Genomic DNA, 12,055 nt, shown 5'->3' on the forward strand with positions numbered 1-12,055 from the left:
CCTGCCCTCTGACCCCTTGGGGGTCTTCTTTCTCGGCCAGTAGCCGGACTCCTGGCTTCTTGGCTTGGCTCAGGGAGGAGTTCTTAGAGCTCCCTCCCTGCCCCAGGCCTAAGGGCTGCGGTGCTGGGGCAGGTGTGTGGGGGCGGGGACCGCAGCCTCCACCCAGAAGAAACTATAAAACAAAAATCCGGAGCCTCCCAAACGTGACTGTCGGGGAGAGTGGTCTGGGACAGGCAAAAGACCCAGCTTGAAGAGACCCAGAAAGAGGAAAAGAGGAGGTAAGCAGGGCACCAGCTGCCTCTGTGGAAGAGACCCGGGTGGCCCGGCTTGGTGATCCCAGCCCCGTTTCTTGCTCAGTAACGCACTGGAGCTGCTGTGGCTGCTCCCTTGGTCCCGAGGAGGACAGGAAGCACCCTACTTTCTCAGCACCACCAGTTCTTCTCTAAAGTGGAGTCTCAATCATCAGTGAGATTTATAAAAGGCTATCAAATATTTGGAACACTTCCTTAAAATAAATTGCCGGAAGTGGGTCAGAGGAATGTGAAAACCTTTGCATCTTCTGATAGTCTAGCCAAGGTCCAAGAAGTAGCAAGCTGGCTTTTGGAAATGAATCAGGAGCTGCTCTCTGTGGGCAGCAAAAGACAACAAACTGGAGGCTCTCTGAGAGGTAATCCTTCCTCAAGCCAGGCAGATGAGGAGTAGATGAATCATGTGGTGGAAGAGGAACAGCAGCAGCAGCAGCTCAGACACCAAGAGGCAGAGCACACTGTGAGGAATGGTGAAGTCGTTGAAGCAGAACCTAGACCTGGACACCAAAATTATTCCCAGCAAGGACAGTTGGAAGGAAACAACAACTGGTTTATTTTGGTAGATAAGTACTCCTCCAGAAACCAGGAAGAACAGGAGGAAGAGGAAGAAAATGCTGGTGAACAATATGAGGAGGATGAGGAAGAAGAAGAAATGGACTAGGAGAGTGATGATTTGTATCAGTCTGATGACAGCAGCAGGGAAGATGAACATACACATAGTAACAGTGTCACAAACTCTAATAGTATTGTGGACCTGCCTATTCACTAGCTCTCCTCCCAGTTCTATACAAAGACAACAGAAATGAAAAGAAAGTTGGACCATGGTTCTGAGATCTGCCGTTTTTCTTTGGGAAAGCAACCATGCAAAGTCTCAGAATATACAAGTACCACTGGGCTTGTACCATGTTCAGGAACACCAACAACTTTTGGAGACCTGAGAGCAGCCAATGGTCAAGGGCAACAACAACATGGGATTACTTCTTTGCAACCACCTCTAGGCCTCCAGGAATGGTTGAAAATGTTTCAGAGCTGGAGTGGACCAGAGAAATTTCTTGCCTTAGATGAACTTATTGATAGCAGTAAACATCATATGTAAGACATATGATGCAAGTGATAGAATCCCAGTTTCAATAAGACTTCATTTCCTTGCTCCCTAAAGAGCTGACACTGTATGTGCTTTAATTCCTGGAACCTAAAGACCTGCTACAAGCAGCTCAGACTTGTCTTTACTGGAGAATATTGGCTGAAGACAACCTTCTCTGGAGAGAAAAATGCAAAGAAAAGGGTATTGGTGAACAGTTGTACATCAAGAGAAGAAAATTAATAAAATCAGATTTCATTCATAGTCCATGGAAAAATGCATACATCAGACAGTGCAGAATTGATACTAACTGGAGGCGAGGAGAACTCAAGTCTCCTAAGGTGCTGAAAGGACATGATGATCACATGATCACATGCTTATGGTTTTGTGGTAACTAAATAGTTAGTGGTTCTGATGACAACAATTTAAAAGTTTGGTCAGTAGTCACAGGCAAATGTCTGAGGATATTAGTGGGACACACAGGTGGAGTATGGCCATCACATATGAAAGACAATATCATCATTAGTGGATCTACAGATTGGACTCTCAAAGTTTGGAATGCAGACATGGGAGAATGTATACACACCTTATATGATCATAATTCCACCGTCTGTTCTATGCATCTCCATGATAAAAAAGAGTTGTTAGTGGTTCTCGAGGTGCCACCCTTAGGGTTGGGATATTGAGACAGGCCAGTGTTTACATGTGTTGATGGGTCATGTAGCAGCAGTCCACTGTGTTCAATATGATGGCAGGAGGGTTTTTAGTGGAGCATATGATTTCATGGTGAAGGTGTAGGACCCAGAGACATCACTTTGCCAACAAAGGTCCATCTAGTCAAGGCTATGGTTTTTCCAGTAGTCATGTATGGATGTTAGAGTTAGACTATAAAGAAAGCTGAGCACTGAGGGATTGATGCTTTTGAACTGTGGTGTTGGAGAAGACTCTTGAGAGTCCCTTGGACTGCAAGGAGATACAACCAGTCCATCCTAAAGGAAATCCATCCTGAATATTTATTGGAAGGACTGATGCTGAAGCTGAAACTCCAATACTTTGGCCACCTGATGGGAAGAACTAACTCATTTGAAAAGACCCTGATGCTGGGAAAGATTGAAGGTGGGAAGAGAAGGGAATGACAGAGGATGAGATGGTTGGATGGCATCACTGGCTCAATGGACATCAGTTTGAGTAAACTCCAGGAGTTGGTGATGGACAGGGAGACCTGGCATGCTGCAGTCCATGGGGTTGCAAAGAGTTGGACATGACTGAGCAACTGAACTGAACTGATTTCTAGGAATATCTCTGGACCTGTTGTGGGCAGTGTGAGATCAGCTCAGATTCAGATTTGGCCTTACTCTAATTTGTACTTGCTTCCAGAGTCAATAATTGCCCCATAGTCCACAGTCTCAGGCTAACTGTGGGGATTTAATCTGCTGCACCTGTGGCTGCTGGAGTTCATTCCCTTCTTCTTCTTTGGTCACACAACCCCAGGTATTCTGCTTTGGTTTTGTGCCTGCCTCTGCTTGTAGGGTACCTTCTGGTTTCTCTTCACTGCCCAGACAAGGGATGAGGCTTATTAGAGCTAATTTGCTCAGTCAAGTGGGGAGAGGTGGTATGACAGCCACAATTAGGATGTAGTATAGGGACTGCATGTGGCATTAGATACATGCCAGATTTTTTTACAGTCTGAAGGAGGTTGTGCACTTCCCTCAAGGAACTGGCCTAGAATCATGGGTCCCTAGGTTGATCCAAGCTGATCAGGCTCCTAGCAAGGTATAAGCCCTGTGCCCATTAACAACTTGGTGGCAGCTGTCACCTCTGGGGTCAGGACTACTTAGTTTCAGCATTTTGTCCACTGACTCAGGCACTCTCCCTGGGTTTGGCAATGACTACTGGCTTATGCTTTCCCATCTGAGATAGTAAACTGCAGTTGAATCTAGGCCCACCACTGGTGCTCCTGCTGAATTTGTTGGCCACCACTGGGGGCACAGCTGCTCTTTGCAAGCATGTGGTATTAGAATGTACCAGCAGCAATGATCTCTTGCCTCTCTGGGAGGTCCAGGCTTTTCTCTGGATTCCTTCAGCTGTGTCGTACTAGCCCCCTCAGAGTATCTTCATCGGAGTCAACTGCAGTCCTCTCCTTGAGCCCAACCCCCAAAGCCTGAGCCTGATCACCCAGCCCCCATTCACTGCTGTAGGCATGAACACGTAAGCCTTTTCTTGACTGGGAAGTGCTGTTCATTGTGAATTCTTTCTGCTTTGCCTTCTGAGCACCTGTTGCTTTGTTCCCCACTGAAATTCCCAAGTTCCTTCCTATCCCCACCCATGTGGGGGTCTGTGAGTGTGTGGAAACTTTTCAGGACTCCCTTCTGGGAGCACAGTTCTCTGTCCTAAAATCTTTTATCTCTCTCTTTTTTAAATCTTCATCTTTTGCCCTTCCTCATTCTAAGGAGATCGGCTTGTCTTTTTGAAGTCTGGGTTCTTCTGCCTTGTTCAGAAGGTGTTCTGTAGCTGTTGCATATGCAGATGAAGTTTTGATGTATTTGTGGAGAGGGAGATGATCTCCTTATCTTATTCCTCCACCATCTTGGAAGCCCCGTCTAGATGTATTCTTCATGTATTTGTCTGTTGACTTTTTAATGATGGCCATTATGACTGGTATGAGGTGATGTTCATTGTAGTTTTGATTTGCAATTCTCTAATAATTAGCAATATTGAACATTTTTCATGTGTCTATATATTTTCTTTGGGAGAAGAAATGTTTATACCTTCTCCTTTAAAGTTCCCCTAAGAAGGGGAAGCACAGACAAACTTTGGAGGAGCGAATATGGATGGAGAAGTGGCTCCTTGTATTGATAGTTATGGGAGTTTGCTGCTCAGGTGTCACTTGGAGATCCTGTTGTGAGCAGTGTAGTCACCTGACAGTTTCTGTTGCAAATTTGCTGTTGCAAATTTGAAATCCACCAGTGTGAAATCTGTGTCCACACTCTCACTAGACTGCTCCCAGCCAGTAATTGAGCACCATGGAAGCACTAAGGCCAGGATATTCCTGCCCAACACAGAATCCTGCGCTCCTCATTAGCCTAGTTGAAACTTTCTCTGAGCTACAGTGCAGTGTGGCTCTTCCTACTCATCTCTCCTTTCTTTTTGTTTTCCTTTCACAGCAGCCAAAACTGCATGGTAGTTTGAAGGCTCTCCCCACCTACTCCTGCTCCCCTTTTCCTTTACTTCTCACCAGTGTTTCCCTCAATAAGTCTTTTATACTTCTCATATTTTAGCATTTGACTCCTTGTGAGTTCCTGGGGCTTTAGGGGAGGAGGCCAGAGTGACATTTAAGGTGTAGGGTAAACAATATAGGTGCCATTTACCAACACTTTTGGAAGTTTTTTATCAAAAAATATGGCTTGATTTGTGCATGCTAGCTGAATATCAGTATGGGGTCTGAACTTCATTCTTGTCCCTCGTCTATTCATTTATTGAAGCATCATTCATCCTTTATTGGTAGGTTTATTTATGTGAATATATGTGTGTATATATATATTCATGTGAAATATATATATATATATATATATATATATATATATATATATATATTCTCTTACCCTTTAAAAAAATACTATAGCTCATACACCATATACTCTCTTCTGCACCTTGACTTTTTCACTTATATTTATACTGGACATGTTTCCATCTCACTACATAGAGAGGTAACATTCTTTTTCACATCCATATGACATTTCCCTGAGAAATATTTTTATATTTCAACCAATCACTTATTGATAGAAGATTGGACTGTTTCTAAACTTTCTGTATTTACAATGTCTAAATGAAAAAACTTTCACGTGTCATTTAGGGCACATGTAAGTTTATAAAATGGGCTATAAAAATGATACCTATTTAAGAATTGGATTTGAAATCTAGTAATTTCTAAGAGAAAATGGAAGTCAATATAATAATAAAAGGACAGAAAGCAGCCTGGTTAAAGTGAAGGAAGTCACCAAATTTTTATCTGTCTGTGGCCACCATCAGGTGGCCAAAGTTTTGGAATTTCAGCTTCAGTCTCAGTCATTCCAATGAATATTCAGGACTGATTTCCTTTAGGATTGACTAGTTGGCTCTCCTTGTAGTCCAAGGGATTCTCAAGAGTATTCTACAACACCACAATTCAAAAGCATCAATTCTTCTGTGCTCAGCTTTCTTTATAGTCCAACTCTCACATCCATACATGACTACTGGAAAAACCATAGCTTTGCCTAGATGGACATTTTCTGGCAAAGTAATGTCTCTGCTTTTTAATATGATGTCTACGTTGGTCATAGCTTTTATTCCAAAGAGCAAGAATCTTTTAATTTCATGATATCTTTGACTATATGGACCTTTGCTGGCAGAGTAATATCTCTGCTTTTTAATAAGCTGTCTAGGTTGGTCATAGCTTTTCTTCCAAGGAACAAGGGTCTTTTAATTTTGTGGCTTCAGTCACCATCTACAGTGATTTTGGATCCCCAAAAAATAAATTATTTCACTGTTTCCATTGTTTTCCCATCTATTTGCCATGAAGTGATGGAACTGGATGCCATGATCTTAGTTTTCTGAATGTTGAGTTTTAAGCGAGCTTTTTCACTCTCCTCTTTTACCTTCATCAAGAAGCTCTTTAGTTCCTCTTTGCTTTCTGCCATAACTGTGGTGTCATCTTCATATCTGAGGTTATTGATATTCCTTCAGGTAATCTTGATTCCACTTTGTGCTTCATCTACCCAGCATTTCACATGATGTACTCTGCATATAAGTTAAATAAGCAGGGTGACAGTATTCAGCCTTGCTGTATTCCTTTCCCAATTTTAAACCAGTCCACTGTTCCATGTCAGGTTCTAACTGTTGCTTCTTGACTTGTATACAGGATTCTCAGGAGCCAGGTAAAGTGGTCTGGTACTTCGAACTCTTTAAGAATTTTCCATAATTTGTTGTGATCCACACAGTTGAAGTCTTTAGTGTAGTTAACTAAGCAGAAATAAATATTATTCTGGAATTCTCTTGCTTTTTCTATGATCCAATGGATGTTAGCAGTTTGATCTCTGATTCCTCTGCCTTTCTTAAATCCAGCTTGTACATCTCTAAGTTCTCAATTCACATACTGTGGAAGCCTAGCTTGAAGAATTTTGAGCATTGCCTTGTTAGCATGTGAAATGAGTGCTATTGTGTGGTAGTTTGAGCATCTTTGGCATTGCCCTTCTTTGGGACTGAAATAAAAACTGACCTTTTCCAGCCCTATAACCACTGCTGAGCTTTCCAAATTTGCTGGCATATTGAGTGCAACACTTCGACAGCACCATCTTTAGGATTTGAAATAGCTCAGCTGGAATTCCATCACCCCCACTAGCTTTTTTTGTAGTGAGGCCCACTTGGCTTCAAACTCCAGTATGTCAGTCTGTAGGTGACTGATAAGACAATTATGGTTATACAGGTCATTAAGATCTTTTTTAAATAGTTCTTCTGTGTATTCTTGATACCTCTTCTTAATCTCTTCTGTTTCTGTTAGGTCCATACCATTTCTGTCCTTTATTGCGCCCATCTTGGCATGAGCTACTCAGTTCATGGTACTTTTATCATAGAAGCCTGAACAGATTGTCTCTTTGTATGTATGTCTATATGCATGCATGGATGCATGTATGTATTTTTCCTTCCACATCCATTTCCTCTCTCCAGAAGGACTATGAAAAGCATATTCATAGGAATTTGTATAATGATTGATAAGCATGTTTTATCCTCCTATAATCACTTGCAGTTTATCATTAAATAAAATAATAAAGAAATAATTCCTTTTAATTTTTTTTATTATTTTAATTAATTAATTTTATTTTATTTTTTTAATTTTATTTTATTTTTAAACTTTACATAATTGTATTAGTTTTGCCAAATATCAAAATGAATCTGCCACAGGTACACATGTGTTCCCCATCCTGAACCCTCCTCCCTCCTCCCTCCCCATACCATCCCTCTGGGTCGTCCCAGTGCACCAGCCCCAAGCATCCAGTATCGTGCATCGAACCTGGACAGGCAACTCGTTTCATACATGATATTTTACATGTTTCAGTGCCATTCTCCCAAATCTTCCCACCTTCTCCCTCTCCCACAGAGTCCATAAGACTGTTTTATACATCAGTGTCTCTTTTACTGTCTCGTACACAAGGTTACTGTTACCATCTTTCTAAATTCCATATATATGCGTTAGTGTAGTGTATTGGTGTTTTTCTTTCTGGCTTACTTCACTCTGTATAATAGGCTCCAGTTTCATCCACCTCATTAGAACTGATTCAAATGTATTCTTTTTAATGGCTGAGTAATACTCCATTGTGTATATGTACCATGGATTTCTTATCCATTCATCTGCTGATGGACATCTAGGTTGCTTCCATGTCCTGGCTATTATAAACAGTGCTGTGATGAACATTGGGGTACACGTGTCTCTTTCCCTTCTGGTTTCCTTAGTGTGTATACCCAGCAGTGGGATTTCTGGGTCATATGGCATTTCTATTGCCAGTGTTTTAAGGAATCTCCACACTGTTCTCCAGAGTGGCTGTACTAGTTTGCATTCCCACCACAGTGTAAGAGGGTTCCCATTTCTCCACACCCTCTCCAGCATTTATTATTTATAGACTTTTGGATTGTAGTCATTCTGACTGGCGTGAAATGGTACCTCATAGTGGATTTGATTTGCATTTCTCTGATAATGAGTGATGTTGAGCATCTTTTCATGTGTTTGTTAGCCATCTGTATGTCTTCTTTGGAGAAATGTCTATTTAGTTCTTTGGCCCATTTTTTGATTGGGTCATTTATTTTTCTGGAGTTGAGCTGTAGGAGTTGCTTGTATATTTTTGAGATTAGTTGTTTGTCAGTTGCTTCTTTTGCTATTATTTTCTCCCATTCTGAAGGCTGTCTTTTCACCTTGCTAATAGTTTCCTTTGAAGTGCAGAAGCTTTTAAGGTTAATTAGGTCCCATTTGTTTATTTTTGCTTTTATTTCCAATATTCTGGGAGGTGGGTCATAGAGGATCCTGCTGTGATGTATGTCAGAGAGTGTTTTGCCTATGTTCTCCTCTAGGAGTTTTATAGTTTCTGGTCTTACGTGTAGATCTTTAATCCATTTTGAGTTTATTTTTGTGTATGGTGTTAGAAAGTGTTCTACTTTCATTCTTTTACAAGTGGTTGACCAGATTTCCCCGCACCACTTGTTAAAGAGATTGTCTTTAATTCATTGTATATTTTTGCCTCCTTTGTCAAAGATAAGGTGTCCATATGTGTGTGGATTTATCTCTGGGCTTTCTATTTTGTTCCATTGATCTATACTTCTGTCTTTGTGCCAGTACCATACTGTCTTGATAACTGTGGCTTTGTAGTAGAGCCTGAAGTCAGGTAGGTTGATTCCTCCAGTTCCATTCTTCTTTCTCAAAATAGCTTTGACTATTCGAGGTTTTTTGTATTTCCATACAAATTGTGAAATTATTTGTTCTAGCTCTGTGAAGAATACCGTTAGTAGTTTGATAGGGATTGCCTTGAATCTATAAATTGCTTTGGGTAGTATACTCATTTTCACTATATTGATTCTTCCAATGCATGAACATGGTATATTTCTCCATCTATTAGTGTCCTCTTTGATTTTTTTCACCAGTGTTTTATAGTTTTCTATATATAGGTCTTTTGTTTCTTTAGGTAGATATATTCCTAAGTATTTTATTCTTTCCGTTGCAATGGTGAATGGAATTGTTTCCTTAATTCCTCTTTCTGTTTTCTCATTATTAGTGTATAGGAATGCAAGGGATTTCTGGGTGTTGATTTTATATCCTGCAACTTTATTATAGTCATTGATTAGTTCTAGTAATTTTCTGGTGGAGTCTTGAGGGTTTTCTATGTAGAGGATCATGTCATCTGCAAACAGTGAGAGCTTTACTTCTTCTTTTCCAATTTGTATTCCTTTTATTTCTTTTTCTGCTCTGATTGCTGTGGCCAAAACTTCCAAAACTATGTTGAATAGTAATGGTGAAAGTGGGCACCCTTGTCTTGTTCCTGACTTTAGAGGAAATGCTTTCCATTTTTCACCATTGAGGATAATGTTTGCTGTGGGTTTGTCATATATAGCTTTTATTATGTTGAGGTATGTTCCTTCTATTCCTGCTTTCTGGAGAGTTTTTATCATAAATGGATGTTGAATTTTGTCAAAGGCTTTCTCTGCATCTATTGAGATAATCATATGGTTTTTATTTTTCAATTTGTTAATGTGGTGTATTACATTGATTGATTTGCGGATATTGAAGAATCCTTGCATCTCTGGGATAAAGCCCACTTGGTCATGGTGTATGATCTTTTTAATGTGTTGTTGGATTCTGATTGCTAGAATTTTGTTAAGGATTTTTGCATCTATGTTCATCAGTGATATTGGCCTGTAGTTTTCTTTTTTTGTGGGATCTTTTTCAGGTTTTGGTATTAGTATGATGGTGGCCTCATAGAATGAGTTTGGAAGTTTACCTTCCTCTGCAATTTTCTGGAAGAGTTTGTGCAGGATAGGTGTTAGCTCTTCTCTAAATTTTTGGTAAAATTCAGCTGTGAAGCCGTCTGGACCTGGGCTTTTGTTTGCTGGAAGATTTTTGATTACAGTTTCAATTTCCGTGCTTGTGATGGGTCTGTTAAGATTTTCTATTTCTTCCTGGTCGAGTTTTGGAAAGTTGTACTTTTCTAAGAATTTGTCCATTTCTTCCACGTTGTCCACTTTATTGGCATATAATTGTTGATGGTAATCTCTTATGATCCTTTGTATTTCTGTGTTGTCTGTTGTGATCTCTCTATTTTCATTTCTAATTTCATTGATTTGATTTTTCTCCCTTTGTTTCTTGATGAGGCTGGCTAATGATTTGTCAATTTTATTTATCCTTTCAAAGAACCAGCTTTTGGCTTTGTTGATTTTTGCTATGGTCTCTTTTGTTTCTTTTGCATTTATTTCTGCTCTAAGTTTTTAAGATTTCTTTCCTTTTACTAACCTTGGGGTTCTTCATTTCTTCCTTTTCTAGTTGCTTTAGGTGTAGAGTTAGGTTATTTATTTGACTTTTTTCTTGTTTCTTGAGATGTGCCTGTATTGCTATGAACTTTCCCCTTAGGACTGCTTTTACCGTGTCCCACAGGTTTTGGGTTGTTGTGTTTTCATTTTCATTCATTTATATGCAAATTTTGATTTCTTTTTTGATTTCTTCTGTGATTTGTTGGTTATTCAGCAGCGTGTTGTTCAGCCTCCATATGTTGCAATTTTTAATAGTTTTTCTCCTGTAATTGAGATCTAATCTTACTGCATTGTGGTCAGAAAATACTCTTGGAATGATTTCTATTTTTTTTTTTTTTTTGAATTTATCAAGTCTATCTTTATGGCCCAGAATGTGATCTATCCTGTAGAAGGTTCCATGTGTGTTTGAGAAAAAGGTGAAATTCATTGTTTTGGGATGAAATGTCCTATAGGTATCAATTAGGTCTAACTGGTCTATTGTATTGTTTAAAGTTTGTGTTTCCTTGTTAATCTTCTGTTTAGTAGATCTATCCATAGGTGTGAGTGGGGTATTAAAATCTCCCACTATTATTGTGTTATTGTTAATTTCTCCTTTCATACTTGTTAGCATTTGTCTTACATACTGCGGTGCTCCCGTGTTGGGTGCATATATATTTATAATTGTTATATCTTCTTCTTGGATTGATCCTTTGATCATTATGTAGTGACCTTCTTTGTCTCTTTTCACAGCCTTTGTTTTAAAGTCTATTTTATCTGATATGAGTATTGCTACTCCTGCTTTCTTTTGGTCCCTATTTGCATGGAAAATCTTTTTCCAGCCCTTCACTTTCAGTCTGTATGTGTCCCCTGTTTTGAGGTGGGTCTCTTGTAGACAACATATGTAGGGGTCTTGTTTTTGTATCCATTCAGCCAGTCTTTGTCTTTTGGTTGGGGCATTCAACCCATTTACATTTAAGGTAATTACTGATAAGTATGATCCTGTTGCCATTTACTTTATTGTTTTTGGTTCTAATTTATATATCGTTTTTATGTTTCCTGTCTAGAGAATATCCTTTAGTATTTGTTGGAGAGCTGGTTTGGTGGTGCAGAATACTCTCAGCTTTTGCTTGTCTGAAAACCTTTTGATTTCTCCTTCATACTTGAATGAGATCCTTGCTGGATACAATAATCTGGGCTATAGGTTATTTTCTTTCATCATTTTAAGTATGTCTTGCCATTCCCTCCTGGCTTGAAGAGTTTCTATTGAAAGATCAGCTGTTATCCTTATGGGAATCCCCTTGTGTGTTATTTGTTGTTTTTCCCTTGCTGCTTTTAATATTTGTTCTTTGTGTTTGATCTTTGTTAATTTGATTACTATGTGTCTTGGGGTGTTTCGCCTTGGGTTTATCCTGTTTGGGACACTCTGGGTTTCTTGGACTTGGGTGATTATTTCCTTTCCTTCCTTCAACTATTATCTCCTCAAGTATTTTCTCATGGTCTTTCTTTTTGTCTTCTTCTGGGACCCCTATGATTCGAATATTGTAGCATTTAATATTGTCCTGGAGGTCTCTGAGATTGTCCTCATTTCTTTTAATTCGTTTTTCTTTTATCCTCTCTGATTCATTTATTTCTACCATTCTAT

At 39.5% G+C, this 12,055-nt stretch overlaps 1 pseudogene; it reads left to right on the forward strand.

Annotated features, from left to right (window-relative positions):
- The first annotated feature begins 532 nt into the window (after positions 1-532).
- LOC129640075 (F-box/WD repeat-containing protein 7-like) lies at positions 533-4,471 on the forward strand (annotated as a pseudogene).
- The last annotated feature ends 7,584 nt before the right edge of the window (positions 4,472-12,055 follow it).

This window comes from Bubalus kerabau, chromosome X (genome assembly GCF_029407905.1).
Source record: "Bubalus kerabau isolate K-KA32 ecotype Philippines breed swamp buffalo chromosome X, PCC_UOA_SB_1v2, whole genome shotgun sequence".
Taxonomy (NCBI): domain Eukaryota; kingdom Metazoa; phylum Chordata; class Mammalia; order Artiodactyla; family Bovidae; genus Bubalus; species Bubalus kerabau.